Source organism: Aethalodelphis obliquidens, unplaced genomic scaffold (genome assembly GCF_003676395.1).
Source record: "Aethalodelphis obliquidens isolate GAN/ISIS:26980383/991018 unplaced genomic scaffold, ASM367639v1 scaffold4, whole genome shotgun sequence".
Taxonomy (NCBI): Eukaryota; Metazoa; Chordata; class Mammalia; order Artiodactyla; family Delphinidae; genus Aethalodelphis; species Aethalodelphis obliquidens.
Window position 1 is genome coordinate 4,305,591 of NW_020837948.1, and position 23,984 is coordinate 4,329,574.

Consider the following 23,984-nt stretch of genomic DNA (forward strand, 5'->3'; position numbering starts at 1 on the left):
CCTCCCTGGATGTGGGTCTCGGTGTCACAACCATTCTTACCCATCGGGTACCTCAGTATTAGTTATTTTTCCTGAGTAAGATCACTGAATATTCTCATCTCCAGTACTTGCTAAATGCCTCAGGGCAAAGTGGGCCAAGTTGGCACTGACGAGGGCGTGTTAATTTGGGAAGTTTATTATCTCCATGAAGTGAAAACTCTGTGGAAGATGGCCAGGAAGGGTCGCAAACTCATCACAAAGGACCATGCTTTTCCTCCACATAGTGAAGTAGGGGAGGCTTTTGATGTCCATCTTTTCTGCAAACAGAGATCCTCTGTAGCATCCACGTTAAGAGAACTTTGGTCATTTTCTAACCATTTCAGACTTGCTGGGGACGAGACTGGCATCTTGCTCCCACAGATCCTAAGTGGTCTAACATGCACATGCCAGAGGGGAAGCTAGGTCATCATCAGAGCATGAAGTCTCTGAGCAACCAACAGGTGGTCACACTGTTCTCGCTTAAGGTACATGTCACTCCTGGGGTGCGGAGGAAGGTTAGAGGGTCCCTGCATGTTTGCTGTGCTCACGCGATTCTGCTTCCACATTAAACCTCTAAAATCCTAATCTGTGGTGAGAGGCTTAAAAGCAAACCCTTGCTGCTCTCCCCTTGGAGCTGCAGATCTGCAGAAACCACAGCTCAGATCAAGCATGCCAGGGTTCAAGAGCAAGCCTCGGGCATTTAGGACAATGACATACCAGTGACCCTCTTCTGCGGGCTAGCAATCCATCCTCTGAAATCTAGCTGAGGCTTCTTCTTGCATAAAAGACCTTGTGCTTTGTAAAGGACAGACTGGTACCCAGAAGTAGTCCCAGCCCCCTGGGACCAACAGGAGCCAGTTTCCTGCACCTCATCTCCAAAACCATCGTGCATTTAACCTTTTTCTGAAGCTTGGACGAAGCCCCAGCTTTGGTTTCCATTTTGGTTAAATCCCAGATCTGCCACTTTCTGGCTGTGTGACCCTGGAGAAGTCACCTCACTCTCTGAGCCTCAGGGACCTCATCTGTAAATGGAGACGACAACCCCCATCTCACCTGGTTTCTGGGAGGATTCCATGAGGTCATTTTGTCAAGGAGGATAACACAACTCCTGGGCTGCAGGAAGTACTCAACGAATTTGTCTTAATAATAAACACATACTATGAAATCTTTTATAAAGTCATCAGTTTAATCATGTTGCACTAAAACACAATGTGTGCGTGAAGCCAGGAGGATGGCAGCTGCTGCCGTAGCTGTGAAAGGATTCTGCTCAGCTCCATCACAGAAAAGGGAGCTCTCCACTTCCATTCTCTGGTTTATAATTTTATGTCGTAAATATACAGTCTGTTTAATTGATGGATCCAGAAATGGAAGGACCTCTAATTCTTGACGTTTTCCTTTAAAAAGGCAACAAACTTTAGCTAGATCCCTTTGTCTTATGTCGGCCTGAAAGTTTGCAGTAGAATACTTCCAAATTTCCTATTCAGTAAGAATGTCAGGTACTTGGGTATCTGGTTTGTTGGGGTTTTCCCCCATGAGAACTGGTTCAGGACAAAGTTGATTTTGTTTTGTTCTTCCAATTCAAAGTGAAAAGAGCATCGAGTCCCACAAAAGGCACAGATTCTTAAAACTCAGGTGACCTGCCTTATTGACTACGAGACCATCGGTGAGAAATCTAGCGTTGCAGTTTAACCACCAACAGGACAAGACCCAGGCCTCTCAGAGAAGCAGCAGCATGAAGGCAACTCGCTAATGAACTGTTCAGCCTGAAATTAGAGCACGACCCAAACCACAGAGCCAAGCGGACCACCAGCAGGGGCTGAGGAGGGGCAGAAGTGGCCCACAGGAGCTGGCTCAGAGCTCAGTGTCCCGGGACACCGAATCATGGAATCACAGGGCTGGAGACGCCTCCTTGGCAAGGCTGTCACCATTAAAGGCCCTGAGGGGACCACCAGTTGGTGATAATAATGAGATCCATCCTCCAGCTCTCTGCATCCCGGCAGCTCACTTCTCTTCTACTTGCAAGAAGCTTTTCCTGAGCCCAGGTAGTCAGAGAGAACTTAGCCACCTGCTTGACCTCACACAGCAAAGCTGGGGACAGAATTCGGGGCCCTTCAACCTAGCAAATGCCACCTCTGCCCCCTCGGTCCTCAGAGTGAGCAGGCCAGTCGGTCACCAGAAGGGATGCCGAGGAGCAGGGAAGCCCCCCCCTCACGGTGCTGCTTGGCTCCTAACAGATTCAGAAGGCTCGGCCACCAGAACATTTTTAAATCCTGCGATATCGCAGGAACCCTGGACCGACCAGCTGGCAAAATCCAAAGTTCACCGCCTGCGGTCTTTCTTACACTTGGCTCTATTCTTGGTGGCTCTTAACTGTGTGTTCCTGCCTCCTTGGCTCATAGAATCTGCATAATAAGTGGGACCTCCAGCGTGACTGACAGTGTGACAGTGTTGGGCATGTGGTGAGACTTCAGGGAAGCGGTATCTTGGCCAACCCTCCCAAGGCTGTATCTGTCTCTGCCTCTGGTAGGAATTTTCCAAAGTACAGTGGACTGGTCCTCCGTGCCTGGTTCTGACTGTGGGCTAAGCGAACCTCCCCTCCTGCCCAGCAGCTTGACGGAGGCGGTTCCACCGGCACTGGCCTGCTAAGGTTTCCTTACTGCCCCGTGATCGCATCAGTTGTTGAAATACAAGAAAGTGTTTCGGAGCTCAGGCCCCGAGAAGAGGGCATGATGGGCTAAGGTCACAAAGGCCAGGGTACAGGCAGGCCTAAGGACCCTCAAGCAGTGCCCGTGGATCTCAGGTGATTCTGTCTCTCTCCGTGGCTGGGCCTTCTGCCACTGAGAGTACCCTGTTTTCACAACCCGGGCTCAGGTGGTATTGAATCCAGAGATACTGGAAGCTTCCCCACTAGGCAGGGCACCCCTCGAAAGTGAGGCATCAGACAAGGGAGGACCCCCGTGCTGACAGGGGCCCTGCAGGAGGGAAGGCACTCACACCTACAGCACAGCTGCTGGGCTGGTTTGATCCCTTCCTTATGTTCACATTTCAGAAAATCATGAAACGGCTCATAAAAAGATATGTCCTGAAGGCCCAGGTGGATAGAGAAAATGACGAAGTCAATGAAGGTAAGCGATTGGATCCATCTGCTGTAGGGCGGAAGCCAGACGTGGTCTCACCAGGCTAAAGTCTAGGTGTTGGTAGTGGGGCTACGTCCCTGTCTGGAGGCCCTGGGGAGGCTCGTTGGGCTGTTGGCAGAATTTAGGTCCACGGAGTTGTAGGACTGGCGTCTCTGTCCCCTGGCTGACCATCAGCTGGGGCTGCCCTTAGCTCTGACCTTAAAGCCGCCCCCCAGTCTTGGCGTGTAGCGCCTCCATCTCAGCACCAGCAACAGGGCGTGGAGCCCCGCTCACAACAGTTCTTCTGCCTTGTGCAGTCACGGCTGCCGTGAGTCGGCCTCATGTCCCTGGAGCTCAGGATGGCCCCGAATTCTTCATCCCCTGAGCACACATACAGACAGCAGCAGACCGTACACCTCTTTCAGATTCTGCGGCAGCCCCGGTTCTAGCTAGCTCTGTCCTGTTTCACTTCCTGGCTCTAAGAAGCTACCAACCAGCAGTTTCTCAAAGAATCCCCCAGCTCAGAAGCACTTGATAAAAATGCGGATCTAGAGCCCGAGACCTAATGAATCGGCGTGGCCTGGGGGTCTGCGTCGTGATAAGGATGCCAGGTCATCCTGATGCCCACTGAAGTTTGCAAACTACATTATTTTCCCTGTGTGGGTTATCTTCCAGTCTATTTTAAGCAGTTACTCTTAAACGAAAAGCAAATTACCATACACCAGGTAATTAATCTTCATGAGACACCTGGGACAAGTATTTGCCACCTAGAAAGAGCCTCCTGCAAGAGTGAAGTCATGAAGGCTCTCCCTTGCCAGGGCCCCAGGGGCCTCCGGAAGGAGCCTAGTCATTGAGTGACCCTCTGCTTCATCCTGGGACATCCACAGTGCGGCCTCAAGGTCCGCAATGACCGAATGGCCCCGGGGGCTGACACTGTCTAGGAGCCGAGCAGCAGCCCACCTACCCACCCCTACTGTTGGGTCTCAGATACAAAACTGCCGGGTGTCATGGCAGCCAGCTCCCCACAGCGTGTAACGTGATTGACAGGAAGATACCTGATCATAGAAGGTGGGGCTGCCCAGGTTCACGCCACTAGAATCACGCCATGAAACTGGGGCCCAAAGAAGCCCCCATGGAAAGAAAATAGGGGATGTATGCTTTTGTCAAAACTGGCCAAACGGTACCTTTAAGACCTCTGCATCTTCTGTGTATAAGGCATACTTAAAAAACACGTATGGCTAATGTGACACTTGAGCCAAGTCCAGTATCTCTCAAACCAGGAGAGAACCTTTCGACTCCCTTTGTGCTTAATAAGATGATTCCCACAGCCCAGGCCCATGTGGATTCCTAACCACATGGTTCGCTGTGGAAAGAAGCGGAAGACCCTACCTGTGGTCCCTTGCTAGAGAAAGAGGAGAAGGCAGGCCTACCGTGGTGCACCGGTGAGGGATGCTGCTTGCGTGGTGCGGACAGACTCTGCCCCTGTGAGGAGGCCTGGCTCCACAGCCGCAGCCACTGTGCTGAGCTGATCCCCTCAGACGCTTGGGAGCTTCTCCTCCCTGAGACGACAGAACAAAACATGGAGCATAATGAGAAAAAAATGTTTCAGTTAACGAGGGTGTTGCTTAGAGTCTTGAAATCTGCTTCTAATGGCTCCAAAACCAGCATTCTAACAACCGTGATAAATCGGTGTTAGCAGGTCACAACCCTGATCTTGATTCTTCCATCTACCCCAAACCCCTAATGGAGAGTGTGACCAGGAATGGGAGAGGGGTCTTAAGCAGATGAATGAATGGTCCTTCGTCGGTAGAAGCTGAGTGGGATTTAGGTCAAAACAGAGCTCCCGTCCCCTCACCTCCACCCTTGGTGGGCTGGACCAGTAGCCTGACATTCTGTGGGAAGGATGCACGCCCCAAATGCCTATGGGCTGAGCTCCTTCAGCAGGCTCATCTCACCAAAATCTCATCTGTCCTTGCAGGCGAACTGAAGGAAATCAAGCAAGATATCTCCAGCCTGCGCTATGAGCTTCTTGAAGAGAAATCTCAAGCTACCGGCGAGCTGGCAGACCTCATCCAACAGCTCAGCGAGAAGTTTGGAAAGAACTTAAACAAAGACCACCTGAGGGCGAACAAGGGCAAAGACATTTAACAGCCTGCATCGGCACCTGTGACTTCTACCAGCATTCCAAGGCCAGGTGGGAAGCCCTGGCCACCAGCCCCGGTCGGGAGGGCCCTGGGCCACTCCTCTAGGACTCTAAGGGGACCAACTGGCTCTGTCCTGATCAGCCTTGCTGACATCTGCAGCCCAGTGGCCTGCCTGGACCCAGAACTGTTGTGAATCTAGGCTGTTGGGTGAGAAACTAGACCACAGGAGGAGGGGAGGAAGTGCCCCCCCCCCGATGCATGTGACACCTTCAGGCCAGTCACAGTGACACATGTCCCTGTGACCAGCGCAGGAAAAGGCCATCTCGGATGCACACTCGTGCCCTCCCACTGCACACGGACCGCAGCGCTGTCTGCATCCAGGAAGCCATCCTGGATGGCTCATGGCTCATGAGGCCATCATGCCTCATCCCACGCAGCCCTGCTCACTCCCTCCCCGCCACCCACATACATCCAAAGGAACTGGGAGGTGACCTGTGATCTATTCTTAAGTGCCAGATGAGAACACAGATAGCCTAATAGCAAAAGCGCTCTATTTGTTTATATAAAAAAAAGGTTTAAAAATCCTAAATCAAAAATTGTACTGTAGGTAGCACTGTTCAGAGAACAACGACAAAATCCAAATGATGTATTTTTACCTTTATTAAAATTATCTTGTATTTACTATTTTTACCTGAAATGGAAAGAAATAAAATTACCTCATAATAGCCTGGGAAGCCTCTGTGGATGCGCTGCCCTCCTGTTGTCCTGCGTCCTCTCTGGAGGTGGCCTTGGGCATCTGCTGCTCTGGGAGGAGAATGAGCAAGTGGGAGGGGGCAGGTACCACCCATGGGAGTCACGCAGCCAGGACCCCCACCTCCAGGCGTCTCCTCCTGTCTCCAGACCTAGTGACCCCAACCTCCCCAAGGTCAGAAAGGAGGCAAAGGAAATGGTGAGGGAAGCGGGACGTTTTCTCCCATCCCACCTCTCCCGCTCTCCCCTTGAGTGGCAGGGGAAGGGGAGCCTGATGAAAGGAGCCTAAAATCTTTCCGGCGGGGCCTAGGTGTGAGTAGGGAGAGCAGCCACAAGAGAGCGCCCCAGTCCCGAGCAACGCCCATTCTGAGCGGGCTAGAGGAGATGCCACTGGGCCCCAAGGATCACTTACTAGTAACACCAGCTGGATGTGCTGAGTGAGCACCTGCTGTGTACCAGGCACTGTGCTGAGGGCTCTGCATGCATCAGTCCACTGAACCCTCACAGCAACCCTATGAGGAGGAAGAGGATCAGGTCACAAATTCAGATGCCTTGCAGACAACCTGGGTGGGCCAAACAGGTATGTGCGTGTACATGTGCATATATGAGTGTTTTCTATATGCATACGTATGAGGAGACTTGTGTTTTGTGATATGCAGTATATCTTCAGAGATAAAACTGTTTGCTTAACTCTGCTCTAAGAAAAGTGCAGATCAACTGGGGTGATAAACAGAACTGAATTGGTCCCAGCATTGAGGTGGCGGGAAGAGGCCATGACAACCCAGACAGCCATGCCCTACCTAAAGCAGGCACAGACACCAAGCCCAGCTAATTGTTGCCATAAGGAATGCAGGCCCAGTGTTGCCAAATCTTCCCCATTTCTAGGGGGAGAAAAGCCCACATTTGTTGGGCCTTGGCAGCCAAGATGGGTGACTGGAGAAGTTGCCCTGAAATGGGACTCCAACCCAGGCCTTCCTGGCACCAGTACCCAGTGCTCAGCAAGAAGGTAGCAGAGGCGTCCGACAGGGATCGGGGGCACATGTATGTGCAGGGGGCCTTACAGATGTAAGCTCTGGTCCAGGAGTTTTTCACCTGGGGTCTATGTGAGGGTCCATGGATGGATTTCAAAGAACCTGCGAATCCTGAAGTGCCCATCAAATTGTGAGCTTGTCTTTGTGAGGGTGCGTTGTTATGGAGAGAATACCTGCAGCTTTTCTCAAAGGCTCATCCAGGCTCCACCACCACCACCCCCAAAAGCCTGCAGATGATGACTGAATCCCTTCAGCAGAATCTCCCGGGTCCCTTGCTAAGTATCGGGGATGAGACACATATGTGTCCAGTGGGGGATACATCAACTACTCTTCCCACAAAGCACACCAGCCTCCCTGACCAGGGGACAAATGGCCAACACTTGTGGAAGATTTCCTTTCCGATCCCTCACTTATCATCATCAGAATGCTAATAAACATTTCTAAGATGCATTATTCAATTTCCCTATCTGCCTTTTCTACCAGAGGCAGCTGGCAACCCTATTTTTCAAGTCCTGGGGTGATCTTTTCCTATCAAACCCAAGTCTCCAATTTGCCCCTTAAGGAGATAAAGGAAAACAAGTCCCACTAAGTAACTGAAAACTGGGAACGAAAACTAGCAGCGCCCGTTAGGCCCTGGCTGCCACATCTAGGGGGGGTGACGGTAGTCCAGGAACGGATTCATGGCTGCCAGAGGGTGGTGGAGGCGGGGAGGGACGTCTCTTTCATGGAAAGCTGCTGGAGAGGCCTTGGGACCGAGGGCTGGCAGAGCTGGCAGCCTGGAGCCGGAGGCAGGGGCTTAGTGGTTTTCCAGGCACTGACAACCTCCCTTACTTTCCCCCATTTCCTTGGCTCCTGTGGAATTAGCCAGGCAGGAGAAGCAGTTCTTGGAGAGACGAAGCAGGAGACAGAGGAACGGAGTCTGGGAAAGGCACAAGTACAGAGAGGGGGAGGAGAAAGGGCCCAGGCCCCCCCCAGACTCACACTTCCCAAAGCACCCGATCTGTCCCCTCGCAGCCCTCTACACAACAGTCATTATTTAGTCTGTAACTTTAGTGTATGCTTGTAACCTGTCTCCCAGTGCTGTGGGGCTCCGGAGAGGCGGCCCTGTCCAGGTTTCTGGGTAACCAGTGGTTAAGTGTCAAGGTCTCCAGCGACTTGTCACCTTCCGATGGTTCCTAGTAGGACCTGACAGATCCTAGTAACACTTCCTGGGCAAAAACCCCCAATTAGTACCCAGAGCTATTTCTGAAGCAGGAGAGCTCACACACTTGAGAAAGCACAGCCGGCCTCCTCTGCCCATCACAGAGCACCTCCCTCCGTCCCAAGGAGGCCCAGGAGACAAAACACTGGTCAAAGCAGCCCAGGCCGAAGGAGATTCCCTAACCTGGGTGCGACTCTGCAAATGTTCCTCCCAGCGGCTGCAGGCCTGGGAAGCCCGGGACAGACACCTCCAGGTCTGCTTGCCTCAGGGAGACTGAGACACCTTGTCCCACTCAGGAGCTCAGCCTCCGTTGTCTGGTTAAAAATAAGCAGCCTCACGGCCTGTCGCTCCTGAAAGCACTCATTAATGCTTCTGTAAAGGGTAGAGCCTGAGGCTCTGGGGGGCTGACAGGAATTAGGAGTTTTGATCCCGCTGTGGCAGGCAGGCCACGCCCCATTCTATGTTTATCCCATCCCTTCCTCTTACCCCTTGAAGGGTGATCTACTAGCGAGAAGGGACTCCAGGAGAAGCACGCGGACCTCAATCAACCCAGGCTGGTTAACCAGGCAGCAAACCCCCTTCCGCCCTCTCTGCAGACACAGCAAGCTTCCGAGGTTCCCCAGCCTCGAAGCAGAGGCCGCCTGGCTGGCTCTTCCTAGGTAAAGGAGCCGGGTTTCTCCCTCTGCTTTCCCACCGGTCAAGCCACAGGGATGTCCCAGGCCCTTTACCTCAGGGAAAAAATGACAGAGACGCAGGGAAAAAAGAAAGGTGTCTAGATCTTAGGTTCCCAAAGGCCTGAGTCTTTAAAGAAGAGAGAGGATTGAGGAAAGAATCAAAACGTTTGAGAGAAGCGGTGTTTGAGGAGCTAGGGCTCTCCCCTACCCAGCCCTGCTTCCCTCAGAGGGGGCAGGAGAGGGATGGAGGGGAGGGCCTGAGAGCTGAGAGGCCAAGGCAGCCTGGCCCTGCCTGTGGAGGAACAGTGCTCAGGGCCATAGAGTTGGGACCACAGCTGGAAGACCAGGTCCTCACCCAGCCGCCCTCCGTAGGCATCCAGGGAGGCAGGAGCAGGAGGGGGAAGGATGGGGCTCCCCGGAGCAAGCGGGACAGGCGTGGAGGGCACTCTCATTACAGTACGATTAAAAAGTACGGATTCCACGTCCTCAGAGTGTCTGCATCAGGAATAACTGGGCCCAACGAGCCCATCAGCTGTGCCCACTGACAGACGAGGCCGTGGGTCCCGTGGCACTGACCCCACACGCTCCCAGGCCAGCGGCCTGCCGTCCCAGCAGTGCGCTGGGGAAGCAGAAGGCCAGAGAAGGCCTCGTATATGCAAATAAAAGCACGCCAGGACTCGTTCAGGTGTCTGAGTGCAGACTCAACACTCACAGGGTAGATAGCACTGCTAACTGTGCCGCTTCCACCCAACCACCTCCAGGGCCCTGTGTGCTCGTGGATAAAGCAGATGAAGGCAGGGCAGGCAGGAGTGGAGTGGGGGAGGGCACGAGCGTGCAGGCTTTGTAGTGGCTGTGACCCCTCTTTGGCTGGAAACAGATCTCACCCCAACCGCAACACAACCTACCAGAGTACCCCATGCCCCTGAAACCAACACAGCCCCAAGCCGGGTGATCACATGCCTGCCCTGAGATATCTATGCACACACTGAGAAAGAGAGATCTTTTTTTCCAGTAGGGTTGCTGCACAGGGGAATGTGAATCTGGGACACCAGTAGACCCCTCCCTGCCACACAGACAGGCTGTCTGCAAATGAGGTCACAGATGAGAAATTAAGGAGAGGGAAGAAGTAAAGGTTGGAGGGGAGTGGGGAGAGGAGAAAAAAAGAGGGAGAGGGAAGAGAGGAAAGGTGGAGAGGGGAGCTGTGCCACATTCTCACCCCTGATACCCTTCTTCCTGAAGCTCTTCCTACATCTGAGGAACTGTTCCAGAAGCCTTCTCAGCTTTGCTGCCAGATAAAGTCTCATGTTTGTTGATGCTAGTTTCCACTGGGTTTCTGGATGTCATTTACATCCTCAGAATCCTGATGAACACAAATGACTCCAGGACTTATTTGCCCCATCCTCCCCCTGGGGCTGTTTTGCATTTCTGTAGTTAGAGGAGCAAGGGCCAGAAACTGTCAGGGTTATTCTTCTTGAGACTCTAAAGAAGACACGGTGGGTGATGGTATCAGTCTGGTTAAACTGTTCAAGAGTGAATCCACAAGACGCTGGACATACTGGCTGCTCTGGGGCCCAGGTGATGGGTGCAGCTCAGGACCGGGAGAGGATCCAGAACTGGCACCCTGGGCACTTCTGTGATGGACAGTGGCCCCAGTGAGGCACCTCTCAACAGCTTTGCTGGCAGTTAGTAGTGGGGAGACCAAGGGGGGCCAAAGCAGAAAGCGGGACGAGGCAGCGGGCATAGTGACTACAGTTATCACCCTTGTTTGGGGGGCTAACCACTCAGAAACCCCCAAAACAACCAGCAAAGAGTTTGAGGATAACCAATTTCTGGCTGACGAGGTTCCTGCTCTAAGGAGGAAATGTAGCCTTACTTGCAGGTGCAGGCTGGTGAAGTGGACTATTCAGGTTACATAAGTAACGATACAACTCAATACTGGATTTGGGGGACTTGTGCTGCTATCGGTGAGCTTAGATCGTTGAGAGTAGCATGAATCCCAGCAGCTGTACCAGTGACTCATAGGGTTTTCAGACTGGTGGTGCTGGGGGAGCAGTGACCACCCCAGACCGGAGCTGGGTCAGTCTCCTCGAGGGAGGAAGCAACTCCTGATCCCTTCAAGGGTACAACAGAACAGAGCCCCAGGGTTTCACTCTCAGCTCCAATCAATCACAAGACAAACATCCCCGCAAACCACAGCCTCTGGTGGCTCCCCAGCCTGCAAAACTAAATTAGAAGCCCCCAAGGCCTGTGGAGCCCGGATGAAGGTGAATGTTCTGAGAGCATAGCTGCTTTTTCAGACACGTCTTCACGTAAAGATGCTCACAGCATCATCACTGTCTGTCACAAGAAGCATGAACAGAATGTGTATTCTGAGCCTCAGCAAAGGCCATGGGGCTGGGGGGCCAGAGTGTCTCATGATGTCCCTCTCCAAAGACACACGGATGTGTTCCCGCGCCCTGGGACTTCCGAGCCTCCAGGTGAATGGCAGCGACTCAGAGGTGAGTGATTCCCATTGTGCTGAGGCTGCAGCGAGAGGCTGGTACAGATCAGTATTCTAGTCACTCTGGACACATCCTCAATTTTTCTCCCAAAGGGTAGAAATACCATTTTGCTGATTCTTAAAGACCCTCCAGTCTGTCCTCTCCCTGCATACATACATATTACATGAAAGATTCAGCCTGAGGTGAAACAGAAGGGACCTCTTCCAGAAAACGGAGCCGAAGGTTTGAGACAAAAGCCCAGATGTGTGAGGAAACCAAAGGAACTGTCACTCCCACAGCCCAGGTGCACATCTACCCACAGGGTCCTGGGCCAGGTGCCCGCAGCTCTGAAGAGACCCGAGGCCACACCAAGACCCCGCTCGTCACCCCCGGCGCCCACCACTTGGTCAGAGACGTGAGGAGAGGGGTTTGGAGGTGAGAATGAGATCTGGCTCCCAGCACTCTCCAGCCAGAGGAGGCAGGGCCCCCCACACACTGTCACACGGGTCCCCTGGCGGCAGAGACCTGAGGCAACCCAAGCAAACATGAAGAGTGACAAGGTCTGTGGCACCATCTTCATGGAGCCTGTGCAGGGGCTCCCACAGGCCTCTGCGGAGGCCACCCCCGAAAGAGAAGACCAGAACTGACATGCAAGAGGCAGCATGCGTGTGCAGCTGTGCTACTGCAGAAAGTAACAGAGAAACTGCTTACCTGTCAGGCCTCTGAGTCTCCTCTGTACAGGCTGTGGTCGCCCAGGGACAGAAGCCACCGTTGGCACAGAGCATAGGAGCGGGGGTCTCTGGAACTTCCCCAAGTCACACCCCAGGCCTCCAAGCCCAGCAACACTGGCGCCAGTGGAAAGAGAGCAGGTAAACACAAGCCTGGCTGCTGCACTCTTCTATGATGTACGGGGGTGACTTCCCAAGAAAGAAAGTGAGTTTGTGGGGAATTAGCACATCAGGGGCCCCCAGGACGCATGCCTCTGCGGCCGCCTGCCTTTGCTTCTTCCCCTCCCACGTGGACGCTAGGCTTGGTCCTGTGACTCGGGGGGTCCGGCTGAGCACCAGCAGCGGCTCCGTAAGCAGGGGCTCGTCCTCGTGGTAGGCGGCTGCTACGTCGTGGAGAAGCTCGGCTGCACAACTCACTGTGCAGACGCCGTGGAGAGAAACCTGGGAGGGTGAGAAGCCTCTGGTCCTTTCCAGTGGAGCCAAGCTCCCAACTGAGAGTAGGCTCGGCAGCGGGTCAGCCGCGGGGAGCAGAACCGCCCAGCTGAAGCCTGTCAACCACGGAATCACGGGAAACAATAGAGTGTTGTTTTAAGACTAAGTTTGGAGGTGGCGTCTCACCCAAGCGGTAGATAACTCAAACAAAGGAACCAAAGCACGGTCCCCCCACCAGAGGAGAGGCATCTTACCCATTCACCCCAAGGGAATGACTTACTCCTGGGGCCTCAATCAACAGCCCAAGAACACAAGTCAGCAAGTGTTAATGAAGCCACAGTGTGGGCTCCCATCTACCCAGGTCAGCTTTGCTCCACCTGGGAAGAAATCCTGTTTCTGTCCACCAACAGAAACCAACAACACCGCTCTGGCCATCTTGTGGAAGGAGGCAGGCTTTGCTGAACAAGCTGAATGCAGCCAGTCAGCGAAGCCAAGCCCTCGGCTGGGAGTGGTTAAGTAGATTTGTGAGATTTTTAATAAGCGTGGTGGACAGTACAGAGGCGACGTCACAAGACAGTCAGTGAATCGTTGCCTAGCGGGCACAGATAACCTTCCCTTCGATTCCCAGCCTTACAGCTCTCAGAGCACTTTCACATCCCTTATCTCACTTAATTCAAACAACAACCCAGCCAGGTGGGCAGGGCAGGATTTGTTATCCTCTTTGCATAGAAAAGAGCTTATGCGATGCAACGGTCCCATTGAGTGGAAGTTCAACCCCCGGGGCCCCTGAGCCTGGTGAACGGGACTGGGTGCAGGGTGGGTGCCCATGAACACAGATGAATGGGAGGGGTGCCCTTCGGCTGGACAACATGTGTAGAAGCCCTGTCCTGGGAGGCAGCCTGGGGCAGGAGGGACAAGTCTTTCAGGGCATTTCTCAGTGCAGTCCTAGGACTCCCTGCCTCAGAATCCCTGGGGACACTTGCTGATACTGTAGATTGCCAGACAGGGAGTGAGCCTAGGAATCTATATTTTAAGATGCTCCTGAGGGTCGACTGTATTTGGACACCATTGCTACAGAAGCCCCGTTGCCAAACAGTATAGTTATCAAGTTGCTTGACTGATGGGCACTCATGGTCTAGCGCTCTTGCTAGCTCTCTTGTCTTCACCAAGGTGAAGTTTTGGAAGGATGTGTAACATTTGGACATGTAGAAAAGATGGGGCATAAAGAATTGGAGGCACTAAGAAAAAAAGTAGGGATGGGCAGTTCAACCCCACTCTATCCTATGTTGCATAACCATTATCAAACAGCATCATTATGAAGTGAAAACACAGTAAAGGGACTGGAAACACTAACAGGGGCTGGGTAATAACATTCTCCAGGGATGGCCTTGTTTGGATTTGGTGTCCTGTTTCTTGGAGGTGAGGAAATGTCATGCCTGCACGGGGGCACAGGCAGAGAGATGCCTCTGTCCTGCGACCTTAGGGCTCACCTGGAGTCAGAGAGCAGATCCCTGAGCAGACAACCTGCCCCAGTGAGGACAGCAAGCTTCCTGGATGTCCTGGGAGGGACCCCTCATCCCTCCATCTCCTCCATCCCCATGCAGGCGGGTTCTGCCAACAGAAATGGCAGGGAGAACGCTCCAAGCTCCCACCAGGCTGAGCAAGTTGGTTGGGGGGCGGGGGGAGGTCCACTTCTCTTCCCACCACAACTAATTGGGGGAGGGAGGGAGAGCGGGGAAAGACACACGGCTGAGATCCGTTTTTTATTTTTATCACCCTTTCCGACTCTTTGTGATAGAATCTGAGCCACTTCTGTTGTGTATCAGGAAGAAATGTGCTGCTTAAGTGTGTTTGTAATTAGACCCAGGTAATTCGGTCTTTAATAATCAGCACGTTTCTCCCTCCAGCTCACTAAGCCCTGCTCCGGCCACCGCTCTATTTTCATCCCGGCCCCCCTCCCAGGCAGGGATGCCTTAAAGGGGCCCACTGGCTTGGCATCTTCTCCCTTTCTCTCCAAATGGCCTGACTGGCCCACATGGGCCTTCTCGAGCAAGGGCTCTGAGGGGCCCGAGCAGCAGATTCTGGGAAAGGGTGTCATTTGGGAGTCTGGACAGTGGAAAGGCCCAGCCCACTCACCCTCTGGCTCAGCAGAGCCCAGCCTACACCCTCCTACCTGGGGGGGAGGAGAGACAATCTCCCCAACGCCAAAAATGATAAGAGTATCTCTTCCACCCTGGCTGTCCTCTCAAGTGGGTGCAGAGAGGACAGGAAAGTGTCCTTGGTGACGGTGTTGTCGGTGTCATCATGACTCCAGGACTCCTGACTAGGGCCGCTACCTTCCTGGGCTCCAGCCCCACCTTCAGCCAGTGCCTGCCAGGTTGGGGCAGGGAGGAGGCTCAGAGGGGCTGAAGGAAGCGTGACGGATGAGGCACTTAAGGAACGAGGACCCCAGAGAGGGGAGAGAGATAAAAAAGCAAATTACAGTTTTTAAAACATTATTATTCTCATTTAAATAAGCAAACATGGTCACTGGAAAAATTTTCAAAAACCTCAGCACTCAAAAAGGAGAAAAAGAAAATTGCCCTTAATCCTACCATGCAGAGATCATTATTAGGAGGTATTTACTTATGGTTTTCTTTGCATATTATATCAGTCTTAATCCACAACCTCAAGTGGGTAAGAAATGTCCCGCTACTTTTCCATGAGTCGATTTCTGCAAGGATCCTGCCCCTGAAGTGGTAGAAATCAAAGTTCCGAGTCCCCACACCTACTTTCCTGGCCCTGAGCTAAATTCTGCGGACTGAAGGTGGGTGGTCCTCCCTGCACCGGTGTCCACCACCGCTGTTCTCTCTGCTTCTGAAAGGTCAGCCCTGCAAGCCCCTGCCACACAGACCCTCATTCCCATCCCAAAGACGTCCTCAGGCACGTCCTGCCACTGTCATGGCCTCCTTGGAGCACTGGCACAGAAGCCCTCCTCTGTCTCCCAACCGCTGTAGAGCCGGAGGAAGCTAGCTGTGCCCCCTCCCCTGGCACTTCCACATATGCTAAGCTGAGCTTGCAGGAGTTATTCTGCCGCCTCGCACCCGGTGGGGCTGGGGGAGCCATCCACACTCTGGGGCTTCTGCCTCCCTAGGACTCTACCCAAGAAAGCTATCTATTATCTCCCTCCGCACCCTGTTCCCCAAAACCCTCTGCGTTTCTGTTCTCTGTTCCAAGGCAGAGAGCCCCTGTGCTCCCTTCTCAGGGACCCACCAGCATCTAAGGTCGCCTCGTCTTCCCACCAGCTCTCTTCTCCTCACCTCCCTCCCGGCCCTGCCCCCAAATCAGGGAGATCTCTTCTAAGGGCTACCACATAAGGTTAAGCAGTGTGTGCACTGCACAAATGTGGCCTGCTATGGGGTAGGGCACAACCAGAGGCTAAAATCTGCCCTTGCCCTGGCAAGCAGAAAGGCACCTTCTCACAATTCACCCACAGGTGCCATATGTGCCAGCCACGGCCCTGCCCTCACTCATCATGTCTTGTTCCAAACTTTATACCAAGGCCTAGACTTTTGGTACTCAAAAACCAGTAATTTGACTCCTTTGTTAAATCTGTCATCCCTTCCCTGAGGCAGTTAATGTTGGGCAGTCTGACTGCCGTCTGCCTGCAAGCAAGGATCACAGGTGTCAGGGCACACAGGAGGACGCCTTGGTCAGTGCTTGAGGACATATCTCACACACACACACACAAACACGCATGTGCACTCCCAGCTCCAAATGCTAGATGCAAATCTTCAGGGTTGAGACAGAACGTGCATTTTAAAAGCTCCCAGGTGATTGTGAAGGGGTTTGGGGAGAACAGGTACCATAAGGGGACACAGACCCAGTCCCTGGAGAACACTACCCCACGGCTCAGCAACCCTTGTGGGGCAGTGCAGGACACTCCCTTACTTGCCCGGGCCAGTGAACTCAGGACCCCACCGGGCTGGATGGGGGACTGTCATTTCTCGAATGCCCTTAACACCCCCATGCATCTTCCTGTTTTCCCTCTTTGGTTGCAGTTGAGATGTTGAGAAAATCCACTCAACACTGTATCTGGGGGAGTGTCATTTTAAAGGCTTTCTCAAAGAAGGGCCAGATGATTCCCAGTCATCCAGCCCACTTCTCCCATCCAGCAGAGACAGCCTGCAGGCAGCCTCCTTAGGGAGTGGTGGGAAAAGCCCCTTCCCCAGCAGTACTGAGGTGCAGGGACCACGCATGACTCTCCAGAAGAAACCTTCTCAGATGGAGGCCCCCTAACTTCTGACCTGGGAGCCTGAGCCCCAGGGGAGGAACAGGCCAAACTTCTTGTGCCTCAGCATCAAATGGCAATGCTAATGTAGTTTCTAATTTAGGTTTGAAAATGCCACTTAAAGGACAGCTTCAGTTCTCTCACTTAAAACTTTTTTTTAAATAATCACATTTCCTCATGAATCAGGCCATGGGCATATTTGTCCCTCCCTCCCTGTGAAGAACTGACAGAGCAAAAAGGACATTCTCTCAGGTTTCTTCATGTGAATCAGCACATTCTTTAACACCAATGTGCTGCTTCTTCAGTCAGGGGGTCTTTCTCCGGCCTGTCCCCACATCCATGGTCCCATCTGCTCATAGCCTCTGACCAGGATCCGGACCCTGTCACTCCCCGTGCTACATAACCAGCCAGGCTGAAAGGGGGAGCACAATGCGAGCCCACGTGCGGGCGTCTGGACATTCCAACCTGTCTCAATGTCCTGTCAAACCCCTAGCAGAGGATGGAAGACTGAAACTAAATTGTTACTGCTTGCCTGCAGGGTTTGCTCCAGGATGACGTTCATTGTCTCCTTTACCCTTGTTTATATTTTCTCAGTAATGACCAAATACTACTTTTACAACCAGAATAAAAATCAAGGGGAATGAGTTTCATTTTAGAAAGGTCAGTGGGAGCCACTGTAGGTCACTGACTCGGACAGTGACCTAAGGATAACAGGTTCCCTCTGGCAGAGGAACGTGTTCAGGATGGATCCAGCTGGGTTTACGGTGAGGCAATGAAGCTTAAGCTTCAGCCCACCCCCCCACCCAGTTCACATTGACCTGTCATGTGTTTATAAAATTTGCAAAAGCAACAGCTAAGACTATTGTTTTCCACTACAAATTCCCCCATCACACTTTTCCTCAGGTTGGGTGGCACTGAAGGAAACGTGGAAACTCGGGCAATCCAGCTGAGAGGAGGCCAAGTTGGAGATACATTTCCTCCAAGTGTTAGTGCATGTAACTAAGTGGTTTCCAGTTACTTTAGAGGTAAGGTACCGCCAGCCCTCCACTGGGGATCCCAGGAGAACTCCCACCACTTCAGCTCACAGGTGTCAGGACACGAAGGTGCAGGGTCAGAGGGGGGACCAGATATGGAGTTGTCACCAAACACCGGGTACCGAGGAATGTGATGATGGAAGGGAACTGTGGTTTGAGTCGTATGGCCCCAGAAGCCAGTCTGGATTGTTTTCCTGGACGTTGGATCTTGGTCAGCTTTTTCGTTTATTTTGATTCTTTCTCATTCTAAATAATTATTTACTTTAAAACCTAATTTGGGGGCTTGCCTGGTGGCGCAGTGGTTGAGAGTCCGCCTGCCGATGCAGGGGACACGGGTTCGTGCCCCGGTCCGGGAAGATCCCACATGCCGCAGAGCGGCTGGGCCCATGAGCCATGGCCGCTGAGCCTGCGCGTCCGGAGCCTGTGCTCCGCAACGGGAGAGGCCACAACAGTGAGAGGCCCGCGTACCGCAAAAAAAACAAAAAAACCTAATATTGTGCTGTTGTTCTCAGAGAGGGCCCCTGAGATGCAGGAGCTGCAGGCTCCACAAAACCTGCATCTGCCCCTAAGGATGGACCACAGAGCACAGGGCAGGGCAGCGGGCTCAGCACCTGGGCCGTAGGAGCCCCCGCGGCAATGCCGACGGCAATGAGAGGACACACGTGAACTTTATACCACTGACCACAAAAACAAAGCACTGGCTTTGAGGGGGTCTGGCTGGGACCCAGGGCTCTGACCTTAGCCCAGACTCAGAACCCAAGGGTGCAACTCTCACCCTTGGAAGACTCTGAATCTGAGGTACCCAGTCAAAGCCATCAGTAAATAGCTGGAGACTGTCGGGGGGCGAGGCCAGAGAGGAAAGGTTACCAGGGGCTAGGGGCGAGGAGGGGGGCTTCTGAGGAGAGGTGAGTCTGGCTAGGACTTCAACCCCTGGCAGCTGTCCCTTCCTTCAGGCCTCAAGAGCCCCATGTGAAAGGTCACCAGTCCCAGCAGGGGACAGATGATGCTACTCTTGACCACGCTCTGAGCCCAACTCCGCAAAGCTGCATACATCCTGCCTGACGGGGCTCTTCTGACAGGCCGCCCACTGGCCTGCATGAGACATTTTTAGCTTGTGGTGCTTCCTACCAAGTCCTTCCTACCCCTTTCCTCTTAGAGGTGTCAGACCCGCACTGTTACCTGGAGGCTCTCCCAGTGTACTCCAGCTCCCACACCTTTTATCCTCAACAGGCATTTCTACCAGTAAATCTCTTGCATGTGCTTCTCAGAGGATCCAGACTGACACAGGACCAAACTGGATTTTTCCTCTTGCCATCATCAGAATAATTAAAGCTGATTATGAGACATTAACTTTCGCATTGTGTGATTCGATGATGTTTAATGCCGTACCCACGTGCCATCTAAAATAATCTTGCATGCCACTTGATGTATGCGTACCAAACCTTAGGCAATTCAATCCAAAAAGAGCCAGCTCTTCCTGAGTGAGCTCCTTTGCCCTGGCCTCACCACCAAGCCCCAGACCTTTGCATGAAGTAGTTCTCCAACATGCCACAGATGGGGTGGGTTGGGGGGCCTCTTAATTGACTAAACGTACCCCCACCCTGCCTTGCTGCCGGTCACCACTTCTGGGCCCCAGGCATCCCCTCTGGCTCTCAGTGTCCCTCCAAGTGTAACCTCACAGGCCAGGTACCCCCTGCCTTGATACAGGGACCAGAGGGCCCCAGCCAGAAGGCCAGGTACCCCTGAGCCTGGCTACTAATCTCAAACAACAGTCCCATTCCTTTTGGCATAGGCTGGCTCCATGCCAGCTTCAGCCTACATCCCACTCTTGGCCAGAGCAGTGGCCTGTTCCTTAGTGTGCAATGACCCTACTCTGACTCCACCCAACACCCGGTCAGGCCCAGGCAGCAGCAGGAGTGCAGGTTCACCTTCACGCAAACCCCTGTCCTTCCCACAGGAGGCTAGGTGATGGCGCCCGGGGGTGGCAATATGTCTCAGCAGCCTGCAAGCCTTGTGTCACTGGAACCCACTTGGCTGGAGGCCACACAGCCAGAGGGACTCAGAAAGGCAGGCGAGGTCACATGTCACTGAAACCAAAGAGAAGGATGTTGAGGCACTAACCAGTGAGACTTTGTCCAAAAAATGTCCAGAGTCACCCCATCACCAGAGACAGAGCCAGCACCCACAGCCTGCACACCCAGGTCCCAGGCAGCCCGTGAATCATGTCACTGACCCTCCATCTCACCCCCTGACCTTAAGAGACCCACAGGCCCGTGGGATCAGAGGACAGAGGTGGAGACGCCCTTTCTGGGATTGGAGACCTTTTGTGAGCTCTTTCCTTCCAGAACCGTCTCTCCCTCATACCCCACCCTTTCTCCAGTTTTCCTGTTTCACAAACCAGACTGCAACCCCTCGAAAGCCCTGGCATGACCATTCTCCAAACCCACTGCTGTCTGCTTCCATTTGGAAAATCACTTCATTTCAGAGCCTGGGCTTGGCCTACTTGCTATTCAGTTCTTAAAATGGACATTCTAAAATGCAACCTTCAGTCACAAATCACTATGGTTGCCAAAGCCATCTGTACCAAACAAAAATGAAAACAAACAACACAAAACCAAAAACACACACAAACCCAAACAAAACAAAACAAAAACATTGCCAAGGGCGATGGTTAAAATAAAAGTCTGCAAGCAAGGGCACCACCAGCGTTCCCAGAGGATGCGGAGACCACTCCACTCCAGCGGTTAAATACTCACAGTACACAGGGAAACCAACACCAGCAGCAATGAACTCCAACCTCAGACAGCAACACTTCACCCTTGATCTTCACCCCAGCCTCTTGGTGATGCTGAGTGCTTTAATAATAATTCCCCTAGTGAGCAGAAGAAATAAAAATAGCTTTACCAGGCACCAAGGACCGGTGCAGCAGTTTATGAAATCCTGGGGCTGTAATGCTTGCAGTCTCCCAAGTTTCCATTTAACAGCTAACGAATGGCCCCATCGCAGCAGGAAAGGCACCCTTGCCTCGACTCTCTTGGTCTCTCCGCAGACAGGCCAGCAGGGAGGGAGCGTGTGTCACTCAGCGACCACGTAATGGGGAAGAGGTCCCGCAGGGATCCCAGCCCTGTGACCTCTGCCTGTCAAAGCCAACCTCCAAGGCCCTTTATAATCTTTCCCGAGACTTAAATGTATGGGTACACAAAGCTTCCTAATGGAAGGTCGCTCTGGCTTGTGTAAAGAGCTGTGTAAACTTCATCTCTGCATTTACTCAGCACCAACCTTGTTTAATTTCCTGCCTGGGGATGTTCAGGGAACGTGACCATCCTCTCTGAACATCTTTTGGAAAAGAAACAGTGCCCTCCCACTTTGGGACCAAAGGACCCCCTAAAAAGGGCAAGATACCTCCTCCAACTTTACCAACAGGAAAGACGGTTTGGCCACACTCTCTGTTAAGTTTCTCACTAGCAAAAGCAGCTTAAGACTGAGTAGATGAGAACAGACTGCCAAGTCTGAGGCTCCAGGGCACCCTGACCCAGCCGTGTGACCTTGGCAGGTGACACCAGTCCTCGGGGCTGCAGCTTCCTCCTTGGGAAAATGGAGGTGCTAGCGTGTCTGTCTCACAGGTTGTGAGCAGCAAGTGCTTGGCCTATGGAAAGAGGTGTGAACCGTGGCTACTAGAACTGCTCTAAATTGGAGGTGGCCCACCACCTCCATTTCAGACTCTGGAACCCAATGCCCAGGTTCAAGTCCCAGTTCCTCCATTCACAGGCTGCAAGGCCTGCAAAATGCAAAATGATGATGAAAAGCAGCAGCTCTGACGAAGGAATGCACATTGCCAGGGACCCCAGGTGCAGAGATTTCCCTGCCCCACCAGGAGCAATGGAGCTGCAGTGACCCTCCATCCACACCAAGTCCTCTGCAGACACCCCCTACTCTTTGCCCACTTCCTGAATGATCACAGCACAATTTTGGAAACCAAAATCACTTACCATAAACCCTTACTTTATAGCCCAAAAGGCTGAGGCCTGGCCCAGATTCCACTTAGGACCTCCCAGCTGAGGCACCCAGCCTTCCTGCCACTGCCTGGTTGTCTTACCTGACCTCATGAGCAGGGTGGAGAGGAAGCCGGGGGTCGGCAGGGCCACCATGACTCCCCACACAAACATATGCAGGAAGTTCCAGGCCAAACCACAAACTAAGCTACAAACCAAAAATATTTTGATGTTTTTCTTCATTTTATATTTTTCAGATGGGCACAATCTTTAATGAAAAAGAAAATTTTAATTTTGTTGTACCTTAAAAAACAAACAAAAAACCCAAGACCCAGAGGGTTACTGACAGCAGGGGCTTCACCTGGATAAAATCCCCTCCATCCAATCCACATGCTGCCTCTCCCCTTGGCTGACGGTGTCCCTGAGGAAGCTTCTTCCGGTTTCACATAATGTCCCTGGGATCCTGCTGGCTGAGTAAAATGCTATCCCAAATAGCTCAGGCCTTCAGAGAAAGGGACTCTGCTCCCTGCCTGAGCAGCCCACATCCACGGCTGCTGCATCACTGTTACGTGGAGGCTGTCCTGTGCTAACATGGATAAACCTTGCCCCTCTCGGCGCCAGCTTTCCCATCTGGAAGATGAGAAGTTGGCCTAAGCAGCGGCCGGGCACAGGGGCTCAGGGCCCTATGCCCTTGGAGCACATTGGGCAGCACCCCAGGACCAAGGTGGGCAGATGGGGTCATGCTAAGTCCTGCCAGGTCCCACTCTCCACCTCACACCCACACCCACCCCCATGCTCAGGGAGGCTCCCCACAGGCCTTGTCCATGGAACTGCAGGAAAACACTGAGGAGGGTCTCCGGAGCATTTCTGCACCTCACTTAGCAAGCAGTCAAACCCTCTGTAGGGTCAGGACAGGCCCACAGTTCAGTGTTATACAAAGAGCTCGCAGAGGCGTTTCTCCTGGGCTGAGCTGGGCTTTGTGGGAATGCGCTCTGGCCGAGGATGGCCTTGCACACCTTGCTTGCTCTTGTTAAGCCTGTGGGCAGGTGCGAGGTGCAGTGGGGAAGAGGCGAATAACGAACTCATCTTCCCACAGGTTCCTGCAGCCGGTGCTCACCAAGCTCTCCCACATCCTGTACCCCTTGATGGGGGAAGGAGGTGTGGGGGAGGGAGACAAGGCTGTGACCTTGGCTGACCCTGTAGGGGTCTCAGAGCTGGGACTAGGGTGAGGACTGAGGTGCCCAGGGTGCAAAATGGAAGGAGGCACACTCCCTCCTGACCCTGCACTTGCAGAACCTTGAGGGCGATTGCCTCCTTGAGCTTCGTGCCAGATCATGACAGTCTAGGGCAGTCAGTGCTTCTTGAAGAGTGCAGGGGCTGCGGTGGCCAGGCCACTGGTTCCCATTCTAATCTGGGGGGCTTGGAAAACTTCGCAAAGGAAGTGAAGAGTGTGGACTCCTGGAAAGGAGACACCCCTTGGTTCTGCTGACTGCTCACCCCTGTCCTGGCCACCAAGCCTTTGCCAGAGCTGCCAAGGGCAGGTGGGCCATTGCCAGCATCACGTCTTCCTCTTGCCCTCTGTGCCTGAGCAGAACAGGCCAAGGGCGCTGATAAAGTGAGCTCATGGTGGGGAAGCACATGTGTCCTCAGCTAGAGAGGAGCCTGGGCCCACGGAACCAGCCCCAGCTTGTCTGGGAGCCCTCTGCCCTTACCCAGGGCCTCCCTGCCCTCCCCAAACTACCCAGTCTTGGGACTTGGAGCCAACCAGGCTGTGCCTGGAAGGAGAATGTCCACAAGAACAAAAACAGGTATCCATGCCTATCTGAGCCTGGTCTCTGAACCGGTTGGCTGTCCATAGTGTCTCTATTTTGCGTGTGTCTCTATTCTCAGGTCTGTAATCGTCTCTTTGTCTGTCTTTCCATGACCCTGTGTTTTTCCTCCCTCCCTCTCTGTGTGTCCTTCTGTCCGAGAGTGATGTGAGGCCAGGCGCGGCGGGGTGTGGGGGGGGGTGCATACCTGTCCTCTCTCGCTCTCATTGGTTCGCAGCCGCTCCCCGGGGACAGCCGCCGCCAGTCCCGCCCCCCTCCAACCTCCCCACCCCCCCGCCCTGGACC

At 53.2% G+C, this 23,984-nt stretch overlaps 1 long non-coding RNA gene across 4 annotated transcripts in view; it reads right to left on the reverse strand.

Moving 5' to 3' along the window:
• Positions 1-23,972, reverse strand: part of LOC113614934 (uncharacterized) — a 30,771-nt gene extending 6,799 nt beyond the window's left edge. The window contains exons 1-5 of one of the 4 annotated variants that reach the window (XR_003430785.1): positions 20,635-23,972; positions 6,441-6,540; positions 5,995-6,082; positions 5,090-5,252; positions 4,565-4,693 (exon numbers count right to left, since the gene is read on the reverse strand). This is a non-coding gene — a long non-coding RNA (uncharacterized LOC113614934). Of the gene's footprint in view, positions 1-4,564; positions 4,694-4,989; positions 5,253-5,994; positions 6,083-6,440; positions 18,201-20,634 lie in introns of those variants that run through there. The other 3 variants (XR_003430780.1, XR_003430778.1, XR_003430784.1) reach the window with 3 other exon arrangements.
• Positions 23,973-23,984: the final 12 nt, after the last annotated feature.